Below are 15,561 nucleotides of genomic sequence, written 5' to 3'. Positions count from 1 at the left end.
GAAAGGACCCATAGAGCATAGCTTCCAACTGTCCCTCTTTGGCAGCCCTGTCCCTCTTTCCTCCTCATTTGTCCCTCTTTCAGGACTTTGTCACTCTTTCTATGTAAATATATATATTTCTCTATTAAAAAATTAGTTTGATTGACTCTAAACTTTATTCCCATCCTTTAAATTAAAGGAAAATGAACCAGGATAGAAAGGACCAGTGGGGTTTGAATTATAAAACAACAAATTTTTTTATGAAATCTTTATGGTATGCGTGACTAGGGGTGTGATGGGGCGTGATCATGGGTGTGGCAGGGGCGTGGCTTAAGTGTCCCTCTTGCTGATCTCCAAAAGTTGTGAGGTATGCCATAGAGTAACATTGCCCTAGCGGAGGGATGTGGTAAAAATGCCGCCTCACATCGCCCCAGTGTGAAAGGGCTCTGAGACTTGAGCTAACAAAATAAATAAGCTTATTATTGTAAAGGGATGTTATTTCATAAACATTTTAGTCCGGAGCACCTGTAGTAAGCCACAATTTATAAATGTGGAATGATAATATTTCTCCATTAGATGTTTACAATCGCTGCTGCCGCCCAGTCAGTGTAAACGCCTCTTACATTCCTCTCCTGCAGGGATTTCACACATAATGGATTGAACAGATATGTGAATGTTTTCTTAAAACAACAACCATGAGCTGTATATAAATACATACAGTACATATTTTAAACAGCTTGCATGCCTGATAACCAGAGCCTGACTATAAGATAGCTGCTTGTACTAGGGCTGGTAATTGGGATGCTGGCTAGGAGCAGTGTGTGAATGACCCGTGCTCTGCCCTTTACCTCAGCGAAGCCGGCAGAGCACTCATGTGGAATGGCTCAGACATCAAAGGGGTTTATAATATAACGCCAGTAATGTGTATAGGTGGTATCCAAGAGATATATTATTTCACAGCTTGTGCACCTGAAAGCCACACCATTCACAATGTACAAAAAGTGTATTAACCTCCCTGGCGGTGCATTTCTGTCTGGAATGAAAAGGGCTATGAAATAAATAAGAATAAGCCCTACATGGGATTGTGTCAATCTGAAAGGGTTATGATTATTATTGCACTAGATATCCCTGTCAGGAGTTTAACATTAGAGTCAATGTATGAGGTAGCTGTGTTTCTGATTGGCTCCCCTCATTAGATACAGGTTGCAGGGTAAGTAAAAGTAGCTAAAGTTATGATTGGTCGGCAGGTAGGCTGAAGGTAATCTGCCAGGTGTTGCTAGGGCAAATACATTGTTGCAACATCCAATCAGCTGGATTTACAGGGTATAAAAGAAGGGTCCGTTCAGCATATTTTACCTTGGAGTCCTGAGCGGCTTGGGGAGCTCATGAGCTGTAATACAGAGCTGTGATACGGAGCCCCCCTGCCGCGATGGACATACTAAGGAGTTTGGCTGCTACAGCTGAAGAGCCGGAGGATCGGGAGGCTTTGGAGAGATGCCTCAGGATGATCGAGGGTCGGCGGCGGGAAGAAGGAGAAGCGACCAGCGGGGCAGCGGAGAGTGCGGCAAAGCGACTGCGGAAGAAAAAGAGACCCTACTCGCCTGAGGTGGCCGTCGGCGTAGTTTCCCGGCACAGAAGTGGATCGGCGGCGGGAGGCAGTGCGGTGGCCGGGAAGAAGAATCGGCGGAGCGGTGGTCCTGCATCCAGGCTGGGAATGGCGGCGAAGAGGGTCCCGCTGGAAGCCCGCCCACCTTCCTCGGCAGCGCCGACCAATCAAGTGCAGGCGGAGGCGTGGCCGGCCGGCCGGTTTGAAAATGCGGCCAATCGGGTCGCGGCGGCAAGTGGGCGGGGCGAAGTCCCAGGTCCTTCTTCACTGGCGCCGGGAGCAGTCGGCTCGGGTGCCGGCCCCGCCCACTTTGCGGCGTCCATTCGGGGCGCCGCCGACGAAGATTCGTCCAGCTCTAGTGACGTCGGCGAGTGGGGAGAGGAAGAGGCTCCTCCGGCGACTCCTTCCGAGCAGTTCGCCGCATGCCCCGGCGGTGGGAGCCAGCGCTCGCAGGCCAGCATAGGGGAGATTGGGTTACCAGGTCAGCCTGGGACACCCGCTCCGCCGGCGGCCGGCGGGGACGCTCAGCTTCATGCCGGGGGTGCGCTCAGCAGTGGTGCACCCCAAGGAATTCCTGTGGTTGGCCAGCAACCACCACCCCTTCCGGCGGACGCTGGTGCCGGTATGTATAGTAATACTGCTCAACTATCTGTATTATTGAATGCTGTTTTAGATGTGTTAAAAGGAAAAAGTCATTCTTCAGCTACTGATGTATGGGTGAGCAGGGGTGGTCAGGCAGAGGCTTGCACTTCTGCAGGGAGGGAAGATCGAATGGCTGTAGCCCCATCTCATGTTCTTGTGTCATCCCAGCAAACATTGCCATTAAATAAGCCCGGTGTGCCTGAAGCTGCATACAAGGGGCACTTATCTTGCGAATTATCCCCTTTGGGATTTCATTTATCCACAACAATGAAAGAAAAGATTTGGAAGGGAGATTATGTACATTTATTATCTCTTTTGCCACATGGTAAGGAAAGTTTAAAAGAAAAAAAAGATGACAAAGCTGAGGAGGATAGGAAACGCATTGCGCCCAGATCATTTAATAATTGGCTGCAGGCGTTCTGCATCTTCGCCAGCGTTCTGGGTGAGCGCTTTCCAGAACAATGTCCACAGATGTTCAGGTATTTGGAAACAATCTTAGAAGCATACAAGTCCTTTGGTGGACTTGCATGGTTCAGTTATGATGAATCTTTTAGGCAGAAATTGGCTGTGTATCCGGATATGAGATGGGGCACAAAAGATGTAGAGCTGTGGTTGAATCTTATGATGCCGCAAAGAGTGTCTACATTTAAAAGTCCAAATACACCCGCAGGTGCCAGTTACAAGAAGGGCGTCTGTTTCACCTTCAACGACACACAATGTAAATGGCCTGGCACCTGCAAATACCGCCATGAATGCGGTTTTTGTGCGGGCGCACACCCAATATCCAAATGCTTTAAAAAAGCTGCGTCAGCACAATCAGCTACTCCTAAAGAGTTTTTTCTCAAAAGCAGCCACTCCAGTGAGGCTGGAAAAAATGCGGCCTTGGCTCAAAATTTATCCAGACAAAGCGAAGGCAGCTCTGCTAATTGAGGGCTTCAGCTTTGGTTTTCGCTTGCCTGTTTTCTCTGGAGTTGGCTGCATTTTGGTTAATAATTTGAAGTCGGTTAATTTGCATACTGAGGTAGTTAGGAGTAAAATTCAGAAGGAGTTATATGAAGGTAGAGTGGCAGGCCCTTTCTCGTCACCTCCTTTCACGCATTTCCGCTTGTCACCATTAGGCATTGTCCCAAAGAAAGAACCAGGTTCTTTCAGACTAATTCACCACTTGTCATATCCTAAGGGTGGTTCTTTAAATGACGACATTTCCAGTGATATGGCCTCAGTTGTTTACACTTCATTTGATAAAGCGTTAGAGCTTTTGCGGCCCTTAGGTCAGAATGCATTATTGGCCAAAGCAGACATAAAATCTGCATTCAGATTGCTACCCATACATCCTGACAGTTTTAATTCATTAGGCTTTCATTTTGAAAACAAATTTTACTTTGACAAATGCCTTCCAATGGGCTGTGCGTTATCCTGTAACTATTTTGAATCCTTCTCCACATTTATAGAATGGGTTTTTAAGGTGACTACAGGTCATTCGTCTTTAATGCATTACTTAGACGATTTTTTATTTATTGGCAATAAGAGTTCAAAAGTTTGTGATCAATTATTGTCATCATCTTTTGTAATATGCAAGGAATTTGGTATCCCCCTGGCGGAGGAGAAAACTGTTTTCCCATGTACCTGTATTGAATTTTTGGGTATAACAATAGACTCAACAAAAATGGAGTTCAGGCTTCCAGGTGAAAAATTGCAGAAATTAAAAATTTTAATATTTTCCTTTTTAAGGCGCAAGAAGGTAATTTTAAAAGAAATGCAGTCATTATTGGGTTGTTTAACATTTGCCACCCGCATAATGCCTATGGGGCGCGTTTTCTCGAGACGTTTGGCAAAATCTATGACAGGTTTAAAATCTCCTTTTGCGCATATTAGGGTTTCTGAAGACATGAAAGAGGATTTATTAGTATGGGCAGAGTTCCTGAACGACTACAACGGTCGTTCAGTGTGGCAAGAACAGTTTTTCACTAATAGTCAATTAAATTTTTTCACTGATGCTTCAGGCAGCGTTGGCTGCGGGGCATTTTGGGACAATAGTTGGTTCAATGCCCGATGGCCTGACGAGTGGATTCAAAAGGAGGTGACAGGTAACATCGTTTTACTAGAACTGTTTCCAGTAGTGGCAGCTATGTATATATGGGGTTGCAGTTTTCAAGGAAAACGTATATTAGTGCAAACTGATAACAGAGGGGTTGTATATGCGATAAATTGTTTAACCTCCAAGTCACCTATAGTAATTAAGTTGTTGAGACTTTTAGTCTTATATACGCTTAAATTTAATGTCTGGCTAAAAGCAGAGCACCTTCCCGGTATTAAAAATGATGTTGCGGATGCTCTATCCCGCTTCCAGATGGCGAAATTTCGATCCTTGGTTCCTGCCGCTCATCCAGTAGGAGAAGAGGTGCCTGCATTCTTATGGGAGCTGATCTGGAATTAATTAGCACAAGAATAAAACAATCGGTTTCCATGGCGACTTGGAAAGCCTATTCCGTCGCATGGAAAGACTGGGTGAATTTTGCTCACTCTGTAGGTATCAGCGAATGGGAGGTGTCAGAAGGTTTGGTTCTGCAATTTTTATCTTATTGTATGCAAAAAGGCTCATCACATTCACACATTGCAAAATCTCTGGCGGGCATTTCATTTTTCCTAAAATTAAACAATTTACCAGCCTGTAATTCTTATTTTTCGGTACGTCAAGCTCTGAAGGGCTTCCGGCGTGTTTCACATAAACCAGACAGTAGACAGCCAATTTCTCTTTATTTTCTAAATTTATTATGGATAGCAGCAGAGACAGTATGTTTTTCTCCTTTTGAGGCGCTACTTTTTCGTTGTGCATTTTGTTTAATGTTCTTCGGAGCTCTTCGGATTTCGGAGCTTATCCCTCAGTCCCAATAATCCGCCGGTGGCTTGCAATGTGAGGACGTATCAGTATCCCCTGAAAAGGTGAATTTGTTCTTGAGGTTTTCAAAAACGGACCAATTGGGTAAGGGAGCTGTAATTGAGCTAAACGCATGGTCAGGCAATAAGTTATGCCCTATTCATAATTTAGTAAACTACTTGAAATTAAGGGGGGGTTGTCAGGGCCCCCTTTTGTGCCATGAAAATGGCCGCCCACTATCAAAATTCCAGTTTAATGCAGTTCTAAAACAGTGTGCAAAGGCTGCGGGACTTGGGGGTTTGCGGTTAACTTCACATTCCTTCCGTATAGGGGCGGCTACGGAGGCATCAAAACTTGGCTTACATGACAGTATAATTCAGAGAATGGGTAGATGGAAATCAAGTGCTTTCAGGTTGTATGTTCGCCCTTAAACTTGTGTTTCAATTACAGGTGTAAAGACTGTGGTCTGGATCATTGGCCACTCTTTTATTTTTTGGGCTCATAACAGAGCTTTTCGCAGATGTTATTCCACCAACTTGAACTTGGATCCAGATGAGTACGCTGTCTACTGGCATGGAGTGCGAGGACTGGTGTGGTCTCGTCTAAAATGTATGTTATTTGATTTGTGTAAAATTTGGCCTGCACCTGACATTTTAATTATACATGCAGGGGGTAACGACATTGGCAAGATGAAATCCCTCGAGCTCTTTTTCAAAATTAGAGATGAGCTTGCAGTCTTTAGGGCAATATTTCCGCAATCAGTTATTGTGTTTTCTGAGATAATTCCCAGATGGAAGTGGTTGGCATCTTCAGATCTTTTCCCTTGTGAAAAGGTGAGGAGACGTCTAAACCATAAATTGCAAAAATTTCTGCCAAAGATTGGAATCTTTACATTTAGACACACTAACCTGGAAGGCGGGCCACAAGGCTTGTACAGACAAGATGGTGTACATCTCAGCGACATTGGTCTGGATATTTTCAATTGGGACCTCCAATGTTGCATCGAGTTGGCTGTGGGGTTGGTGCCAGGCTAAGAGGCCTGGCGGGTGGGGTCCTTTCCGAAAGTTTGAGTATGATAAGTGGTCCGAACCGTAGTGGTGGATCACAATAAGTGCTTTTAACGGTTATGATGTTTTGATAAAAAGTTATACATCTATTTATATATTTAATAAAGTTATTGGGACCTCTTCTTTTGAGTTAACCAATAAAGAAGGCCACGGCCAATTTTATGCCAACTTGGAGGGTTTTTGTCTATTATTTATATATATATATATGTTTTTATTATATCTTAAGGTTTAATGTATTTATTTCATGGTATTGACTACACTCCCATGAAAAGGGCTATGAAATAAATAAGAATAAGCCCTACATGGGATTGTGTCAATCTGAAAGGGTTATGATTATTATTGCACTATATATCCCTGTCAGGAGTTTAACATTAGAGTCAATGTATGAGGTAGCTGTGTTTCTGATTGGCTCCCCTCATTAGATACAGGTTGCAGGGTAAGTAAAAGTAGCTAAAGTTATGATTGGTCGGCAGGTAGGCTGAAGGTAATCTGCCAGGTGTTGCTAGGGCAAATACATTGTTGCAACATCCAATCAGCTGGATTTACAGGGTATAAAAGAAGGGTCCGTTCAGCATATTTTACCTTGGAGTCCTGAGCGGCTTGGGGAGCTCCCCACCCACCCTCCCCTTAAAGAAAAGGGATTCTCGTCGTGGTCAAGCTTTATTGGTTCTTCAAGTCACACGGGCATGTGTGGACGAATCTCGTCTTAGGGGTCCTTTCCGAAAGTTTGAGTATGATAAGTGGTCCGAACCGTAGTGGTGGATCACAATAAGTGCTTTTAACGGTTATGATGTTTTGATAAAAAGTTATACATCTATTTATATATTTAATAAAGTTATTGGGACCTCTTCTTTTGAGTTAACCAATAAAGAAGGCCACGGCCAATTTTATGCCAACTTGGAGGGTTTTTGTCTATTATTTATATATATATATATGTTTTTATTATATCTTAAGGTTTAATGTATTTATTTCATGGTATTGACTACACTCCCATTATGAGTCAAAAGCGGTACATTTATTTCAAGAATTTTAGGCCTTCAATTTTTCAGTCATAACTCACCAAAATATGTCTGAATAAAAGCCTGGTAGACATTCTGCATATAAATAAAAGAATGGAACACAAATTTGTTGATCTAATTAAATTTATGAATAAACTTCAAAAATTGTGAAACTGTACAAATAAGTCAGGCAGAGAGTATTCAAAATCCAGACAAAAATTGGTAAAGATGGGGAGAGTCGGGGGAGATGATTGGAGTCCCGCTGCGCTGCAGCGATCGCGCGCAGGACTCATACGCAGCAGGGAATTTCCTAACCCGACCTGAGCTCGGGCTTACCGCTCGCAGCTCATCTCTCCAAGCCCGGGCTCAGGTCAGGCTTACCGCCAGGGAGGTTACAGCAGACCTGAATTTCCTCTCTACTCTAAAAGATAAGCAACATCATAAATACCTTTAGGGCTGGATCACACTACAAGAGCTTTTCCAAGCACTTTGTGATTTTAAAAGCTTTTGCTAATGTTATCCTATATGTGTGTTCACACTGCAGAGATGTGATTTTGTAAAAAAACCCATAGCATTGCATTAGCAAGAGCTTTTCAAATCACTAGCACTTAAATCAGCCCTTAGGGCTCAGCCACACTATAAGTGCTTTTTTGAGCGCTTTGTGATTGATTAGCACTTTCTGAACGCTTTTTAAAAATTGTTCCCTTTAACTTTCATTAAAATCGTGGTAAAAATCGCCCTGATTGCGCAATCGCGTGCGCAAAAAATCATGACAATTTTTACCGCTAATCAATCACAAGCGCTCAGAAAAGCGCATATAGTTTGGCTGAGCCCTTTGGGCTGGTTCACTCTGCCAGAGCTTTTTCTAAGCGCTGGTGGTTTGAAAAGCTCTTGCTCATGTAATGCTGTGGGTGTGTTCTCATTTGAGCGATGGAATTTTATAAAAATCCCCCATAGCATTGTATTAGCAAGAGCTTTTAAAATCACAGGCACTGAAAAGGCTCTTGCAATGTGGACCAAGCCTTAAAGAAAATCATTTACAGCTGATAAAAATTATGCAATGAATCTGCAGTGCGTCTACTTTCATGGAAGCAGACATAGGGTTAACATCCTGTATTTACAAATTAGCTGCTCTGCCGAAGCTGCAGAGGTTCCAGAGCTGACACAGCTGAGAGATCAAATGACAGTTGTGATTAGTCACAGATGAGGGGCAATTAGACAGGCTAAGCTCTCTCAATACATGCAGGGTAGATTCCTCTCTGTTTTCCTTCTGTCCTGTGCATGAGTTCAGGTGCACTTTAAGCTGAAGCGGTCGCTACATGAGCACCCAATGAAGCATCCAGTTTGTGCTGCCTGATGGGAAACTGATTGTGGGCTGTGTAATGTGTTGATGGGCAGCTCCTGTATAACTCACCGGCTCTCCACATGGAGGGACTCAGCCTGTAAGCGAAAATAAACTTAGAGGAATAGAATAGACTGGCTAGAAATCCATTGGTCATCAGTAAATTCAATACCATTACCTCCGCACACCCAATCAAGCCGTTGCAAGTAATATTTTCCAGCATGCCCGATGGTTCCTTTCCACCGACTGGCCAGAATCAGCGGGGTATCAATGTCGAAAATCAAGTAATTTATGGGCACCCTTATTTTCTCATTGTCAAATTGTCAGTACAACAGATTGACAGACACAGATTTGCTCCTCACTACTTTTAAAGGACCACTATCGTGAGAAATTGTAAAATGTAAAATACATGTAAACTCATACAGATAAGAAAGATGTTTCTTTCAGAGTAAAATGAGCCATGAATTATTTTTCACCTATGTTGCTGTCACTTACAGTACTTTGGGTAGTAGAAATATTACAGAACCGACAAGTTTTGGACTAATCCATCTCTTCATGGGGGGTTCTCAACATGGCCTTTATGCTTTTTAAAGACACACCCTGAAAATGATTTATACAGTGATGCTCGCCATCCTCCCTGTTTACTGCACATTTCTTTGGCATCTGGACAGAGCAACTGCCATTCACTAAGTGCTTTTAAAAATAAAGAAAACCCTGCATCCCCCATTAGGAGATGGGCTAGTCCAAAACCTGTTGGTTCTGTCAGATTTTCACTCCCTACTGTAAGTGACAGCAACATAGGAGAAAAGTAATATATGGCTCATTTTACTCTGGAAGAAAATACTTCTTATATGTATGAGTTTATATGTATTTTACATTTTATGATTTTTGCATTAGTGGTCCTGTTAGATATTGAGCAGACTTGAAACAGGGTGATATTGTTTCCTTAGTGCGGTATTCAGATTTTGGGCTGCTGGTAGGTCTCCTAGTAACATTCTGAGCCTGCTTGCGAGAAAATTAGCATATCTGACATGAGTCAAACACAGCTTCAGCTTTAAGCTGTTAATTACATGGGCAGCATTCATTAGGAGGCTGGAGGCAGTGCCAGTGGAATGTGATTTACTTAATGCCAACTTCGACATGAGCAGCCTGATTAGTATTCAGTCAGCATGTTAAATACAAGCTGGGCAACTGCAGCTTTTATCTGCTGGTATTTGTGACTCACATCAAAGTCAGTTTTACCCCAAGAAAAAAAAGAATTACTTTCTTGAGCAAAAAATAAATAAATGAATAAATGGCCATCTTGTTTTTAAGGGGAACTTGACAGAACATTCTTGACGGACATACTAGGCTTATACATTGTGAATCTTTTCATGAAATTTAATTTTCTGTAAAGATAATTACACAAAACACAACATTTTCGGGCCCATTCACACTTGAGCGTTTTAGCGGCGATTTCGGCAAAACGCTCAAACGCTAGCGCTTTTCAAAGTGTTAGGGTAATAAAAGTCTATGGGCCCGTTCTCATTTGGGCAATTTGCGCTAATTGCCACAAATCGCCCAAAAACGCTAAACGCAAATGCGTATCCTGCACCATTTTCAGGCGATCTCCTGGCGATCGCGTTTTAGTGCTATAGAAGCACAAAACGCGATAGCTAAAAAATTGTCAGGTGTGAATGGTGATTTTTTGCCATTAATCACCAAAAAACGCCAGAGCAAAATGCTAGCAAAATCACTAGCGTTTTGCGATCAGCAAGTTTGAATGGGCCTTTCATGTAAAATGTTGAGCACAAAAGAAAAATATATAACTGTAACTATAAGCTCAACATCTACAAAGCTCCCGGATCAGATGAGTTTGGAAAGGGATCTTTTAAGGATACCCAGTGGCGCAATACCCAATAGCCCTTGACAGCAGTGGCATAACAATAGGGGGTGCAGAGGTTGCATCAGGGCCCCTGGGCCAGAGGGGCCCCCAGGGGACAACCCTCAACCACAGTAATAGCTCTTTTATTGGTCCTGTGCTGGTAATAATCACTTCTATAGATACTTTGAATAGTGGTAATCATTAACAAGCTGTTTCCGCGTCCCCTTCTTGCACCTCAGACACTGTAGTTGCCATTGGCAGGTTTCGGAGCTCCGTATCAATTGTTATGTATAGAGTGCTTAGGGGGGGCCAAATGTAAAATTATCACTGGGGCCCAGAGCTCCTAAGCTACCCCACTGCTTGACAACACTGCAGTGGAAGGGGGGACCAGTGTAACCTGATTTAAACGTTAGCACCAGTCCCCGGCTGAGGGGAATTCACCAGACACTGACTCGGATGAAATTATCAAAGATTTATTTGCGATCTAACGGTGGTCACTGTAAGCTTCAATCACCCGTAACACTTCAACAACCCAATACACCTCTCTTGCACATCACAGGTCAAAATACACAATCCCCAAGTATCCACAGCCGGTGCACCGTTAAATGCTGCGGGATAAAAAGGTTAAGTTACATACAAATTATATAAGAAATGTGAGCTACAAAGGTCTTCTTGTACAATAATCAATCACTTTACAGCATGTTTACATCACAGCACCACTGTTGGGGGCGTGGGCTGGGGAAAGGGGATGGTCCACTGAGCAATTTCAGTTCCTAAACAATTCTCAGTCCCTTGCAACCAAGTCCAAGCTATATTGCTCAGCAAAACCTTGGGGGAACTCGTGACAGTTCTTAAGATGGTACTGTATAGTTGCACAGTTCGTTGGTTGATCCCAAAAGGATGTTCACCTTGCTCAAAGAACTCTCAGACTCTTTACCCTTCATAAGATCTCACCTCAAACCCATTTTACTCTTAACACCCCTGACTGGATAGGGCCTCCCAAAATAACAATCAAAATAAAATATAAATCAAATAAACAAAAAGGTTAGGAAAATAAAAGTAATCAAAATAAAATATGAAGTGACCAATGCACCCAGCTTTGCTACCCAAATCACTCTCCAACAATATAAATCTCTTTTAGTGCACTTTGACTCTTAGGCTGACTAAGCTCTACTTTAGAGTTGATGCAAAATGTGTAATCCAAGTAAGTTAACGCTGTATCTTGGTCAGATGACAGTTCACTTTCTACTATAGCACACTTAAGTATCACAAGATGCAATGCAGCTCCTCCTTTTTCACTTATCTTCTTTTAATACTGAAAGGTTCTCTTTACAATCACAGACTTAGTAATTTCCGGTTTCTTTAGGACCATGTACTTAAGTAATATGCATAAAACACTTTGGTTCACTTCTTAGATCACTCTCTTTGTAACACTTCAGAACATAACACAAAAGAATACCTGAACTTGACTTACTCTTGACTTGAAACGGACTTGACAGCCACACTGTCTCCGAATCAAGCCTTAAGCAAGCGGGGGCTGTGTCAGCTTAGCGGGGTACTTAAAGGAGGCTGATAATGTCTCTTGCAACAGCAAAGACTTCACACTCAATACACTTCACTTAGTCAGAAGCAGAAGCAGATTACTTCACTTTAGATGGAAGCAACAACTGTATCATTAACACAATGTCTCTGTATATTCAAGGCCTTTGCACACAGACAGTCTCTAATAACAGCTATATGAACAGGCCTGGCCTCTCCAGGTTCTGGATTGCTATATATCTATCTCAGCAAGCCTCCGCTGGACACTGGCTACTAACTGAACACACACTGTACTTGCGGTTTGGCTCTAGAGCCCATACTCATCTGACTGACGGCTTTCCTTTCTTTCTGGGCTAGCTCAGATTGGTCTGTGTACACTGCCTCTGGTCTCCAGTCACTGTCTGGCCTGGTCGCCGCTCTCTCTCTGCTCTGCTCAGGTTGCTGCGTGGCCGCCGGGTCCCCTCTTAAGCTCTGGGGTCACTGCTGCGGACACCCTCCTCGTGGCCTCTTCCCCGCTCTCTCCGCCGCCTCCTAACTTTAGTTAAGTTCTGCTCTCTTCTCCTCTCTGGCGCACTCTAGCTAGTTTCAGCCAGTTCCCTCCGGCTACACCCTTCTAGCTCTGCCCCTTCGGGCCTGTGCTGTAGCCTCTGACAGGCCGCGCGGGGCTTCTCGAAAGTTCCACTGCTCTGTGTGCTTTGGTCGCTTAGCAACAGTCTATGCGACCATTACAACGCTTCACTCCTCTCCTATGCGCCATTTTGGTTCCACAGGCAAGCATCTAATGCAAAATTTAGCCTTAGATGCTAATGTTACCTCACACATAGAAATACATTAGCAAGACTTTTGGGTTACACCAGCAGCTGGGAGGGGGGGGGGGCTGGGGGTGGTGCTGGGGCCAGTCTTGTACCTAATATAACAATGCTGAAGCTTCACTTTCTGCATTATTACATATTCCTCATAATATGCAGCTAATCTAGTCAGACTTCAGTCAGAAGAATCTGGCCTGCATGCTTGTTCACGATCTGTGGCTAAAAGTATGTTATAGAGGCAGAGGATCAGCAGGACAGCCAGGCACTGGTATTGCTTAAATGAAAATAATGATGGCCTCCATTTTCCTCTTGCTTTAGTTGCTGTTTGCTTACATCTATCTGCAGTGTGAGGAAGGCGTGAGGCTGAGAGAATATGGGGAAGGTACAGATCCTCCTATACTACTGTAGTGCTGCTTCCAGGGTTAGCTCCACATAGAGGTTACATACACTGTCATGTAACATTGCATTCCATAAATACTGGCCTAGCGGACACACATTCCAGCCCTGCGTGTGAACAATCCGTGCAGCACTTTAATAGTAGACCTCAATATCACTCAGCAAATAAAAGCATGCAGTAATTATAAGACAATAATTATACATTTCTGCTGAATATAACTCTGTAATTGCTGGTGTGCTGAGTCAGAACAAATGAACAGAAATCAGACCGGATTATAAGCTATACAGTATGTCGCTGCTAGAGTGCTCTTCTCAGGATTTATCTTGTGTTTTGATTTCCTTCATTACTTCCCTCCTTCTTTCCTTCCTTGCTTAATTCCTTCCTTCTATTCTTCCTTTCTTCTTTCCTTCCTTATTTTCTTCCTTTCTTCCTTGCTTCCTTCTTTTCTTCCTTACTTATTTCCTCTTCCTTTCATTCATTCCTTCCTTTTTTCCATCCCTCTCTTTTCTATCCATCTTTTCTTCCTTCAGTCATGCTTCCCTCATTCCCTTCTTTTCTTCCGCCTTTCTTTCCTTCCTCCCATTCCCTCCCTGTCACCCTTCCCTCTTTCCTTCCCATCTTCCTTCCTTCCTTCCTTATTCCCTTCTTTTCCTTCTTCTCTTCCTTCCTTCCTTCCTTCCTTCCTTCCTTCCTTTCTACCTCTTTTCCTTTATTTTTTTTTCCTTCCTACCTTTTTTTCAATCACTCAACTTCCTTTTTTTCCTCTTCCCTCCTTTGTATCTTCCCTTCCTTTATCTACTCTTCCCTCATTCTTATTTTATTCCTTCTGCCATAATTTCCCGTCCTCCCTCCTTCCCTTCTTTCACTATCCTTCCTTCCCTCTTTTTTTCAATCATCCAACTCTCTCTCTCTTCCTTCTTTCCTTCTCCATCCAGTCCTTCCTTCCTCCCTTCTTTTTTTCCTCCTCCCTCCATTCTATCTACCTAACCTCCTTCATTTCCTCTTCGCTCTTTCCCTTCTTTTATTCCTTCTGCCCTTATTTCCCTTCCTCCCTTCCTTCCTGCCTTACTTTATTCCTGCATCTCTCCCTTTCTTCTTTCTGGATTATAAACTATACGTTATGGAGCTGCTGGGATGTTTTTTAGGATTTATCTTCTTTTTTTACATTTCCTTCATTACTCCCTCTATTTCCTACTTCAAACACTTCTCATCCCTCACTATTTACGATACGAACCAGTACTTCCATTCCATACCAGGGATACCAGAATGGGTAATTTGACTGTCTGTACAGCATAGGAGGAATACTCAAATCTCTTCTCATCCTACAATCACAAAACGGAACCACATGTCACTAGATGAGGGTGATAGCTACACGGACACATAATGCTACACTGCTGTAATCAATGATTTATGTACAAGCTTAATCCTTTATCAACAACAAGCCTAAAATAATGAAGCCTATTAACAGGATTAGCTTACTACTTATATATTACTGCATTAAATCTTTATGATGCTTGACCAAAATCAATACAGCTTTCTTCCAAGCCTGTAATAACAGTCAATGTTTATCATAGACAGAGTGTAATATGATAACAGAATCTGCATATAGCATTCGTATTATTTTATGATACCCTTTCATGTAATAAACTGCTGTGAACTTAACTGGTAGAGGATTATGCAGACAGGCCTGAAACAAAGTCCTCCAGCACCCAAGGCAGAGATAATAACACAAGGATAGGCAGTGGTAGAGAGTTTCAAAGGAGAGGTGACACTCGTGAGAAGTCCTGGATGCGAGTGTGAGAGGAAGGGACCAAGCTGGACGACAAGAAGGTCTCTTGGGAAGAGGTAAGGTTCTGGGATGTATGATATCTGGAGATTAATAAGGAAATGTATGGAGGGGATTGCTTATGTAGAACTTTGAATGATAGTGTTAAGAGTTTGAACTGAATCCTTTGGGTGATTGATAGTCAATGGAAGTATTTGGCTAATCAGAGAATGCAAAAAATGAGAAAAAAAAAAAAGACTAGTCGTAAATCAGAAAACAGAAATCGAATATCCGTGGAATCTGAAATTGGCATTGGCGGAAATCGGAAATTCTGCAGAATCGGAAATCGACATTTATGACCATCTCTAGTTTGGAGTAGTGTTGGGCGAACACCTGGATGTTCGGGTTCGGGAACGTTCACCGAACATGGCCGCGATGTTCGGCATGTTCGGGCCGAACCCCGAACTCCCCGAACATCCTGCTTTTGGGGGCCCTATGGGGTTGCAGGCATAAGGGGGGAGCATGCCCCGATCGCGGGGGGGGGGGGTCGGAAATTCCCCCCACCCCCTCCGCTAGCGCTCCTGGCTCTGCCCGCTTCCCCATACAAAAGTTTAAGGAAAGTAAAATAGTACCGGTGGTAGTGGCTGGCAGTGGCACTGTGAAGTGAGTGAGGAG

This window comes from Hyperolius riggenbachi, chromosome 2 (assembly GCF_040937935.1).
Source record: "Hyperolius riggenbachi isolate aHypRig1 chromosome 2, aHypRig1.pri, whole genome shotgun sequence".
In the NCBI taxonomy this organism is placed as follows: domain Eukaryota; kingdom Metazoa; phylum Chordata; class Amphibia; order Anura; family Hyperoliidae; genus Hyperolius; species Hyperolius riggenbachi.
Note: the sequence above shows the minus strand (reverse complement) of the source record.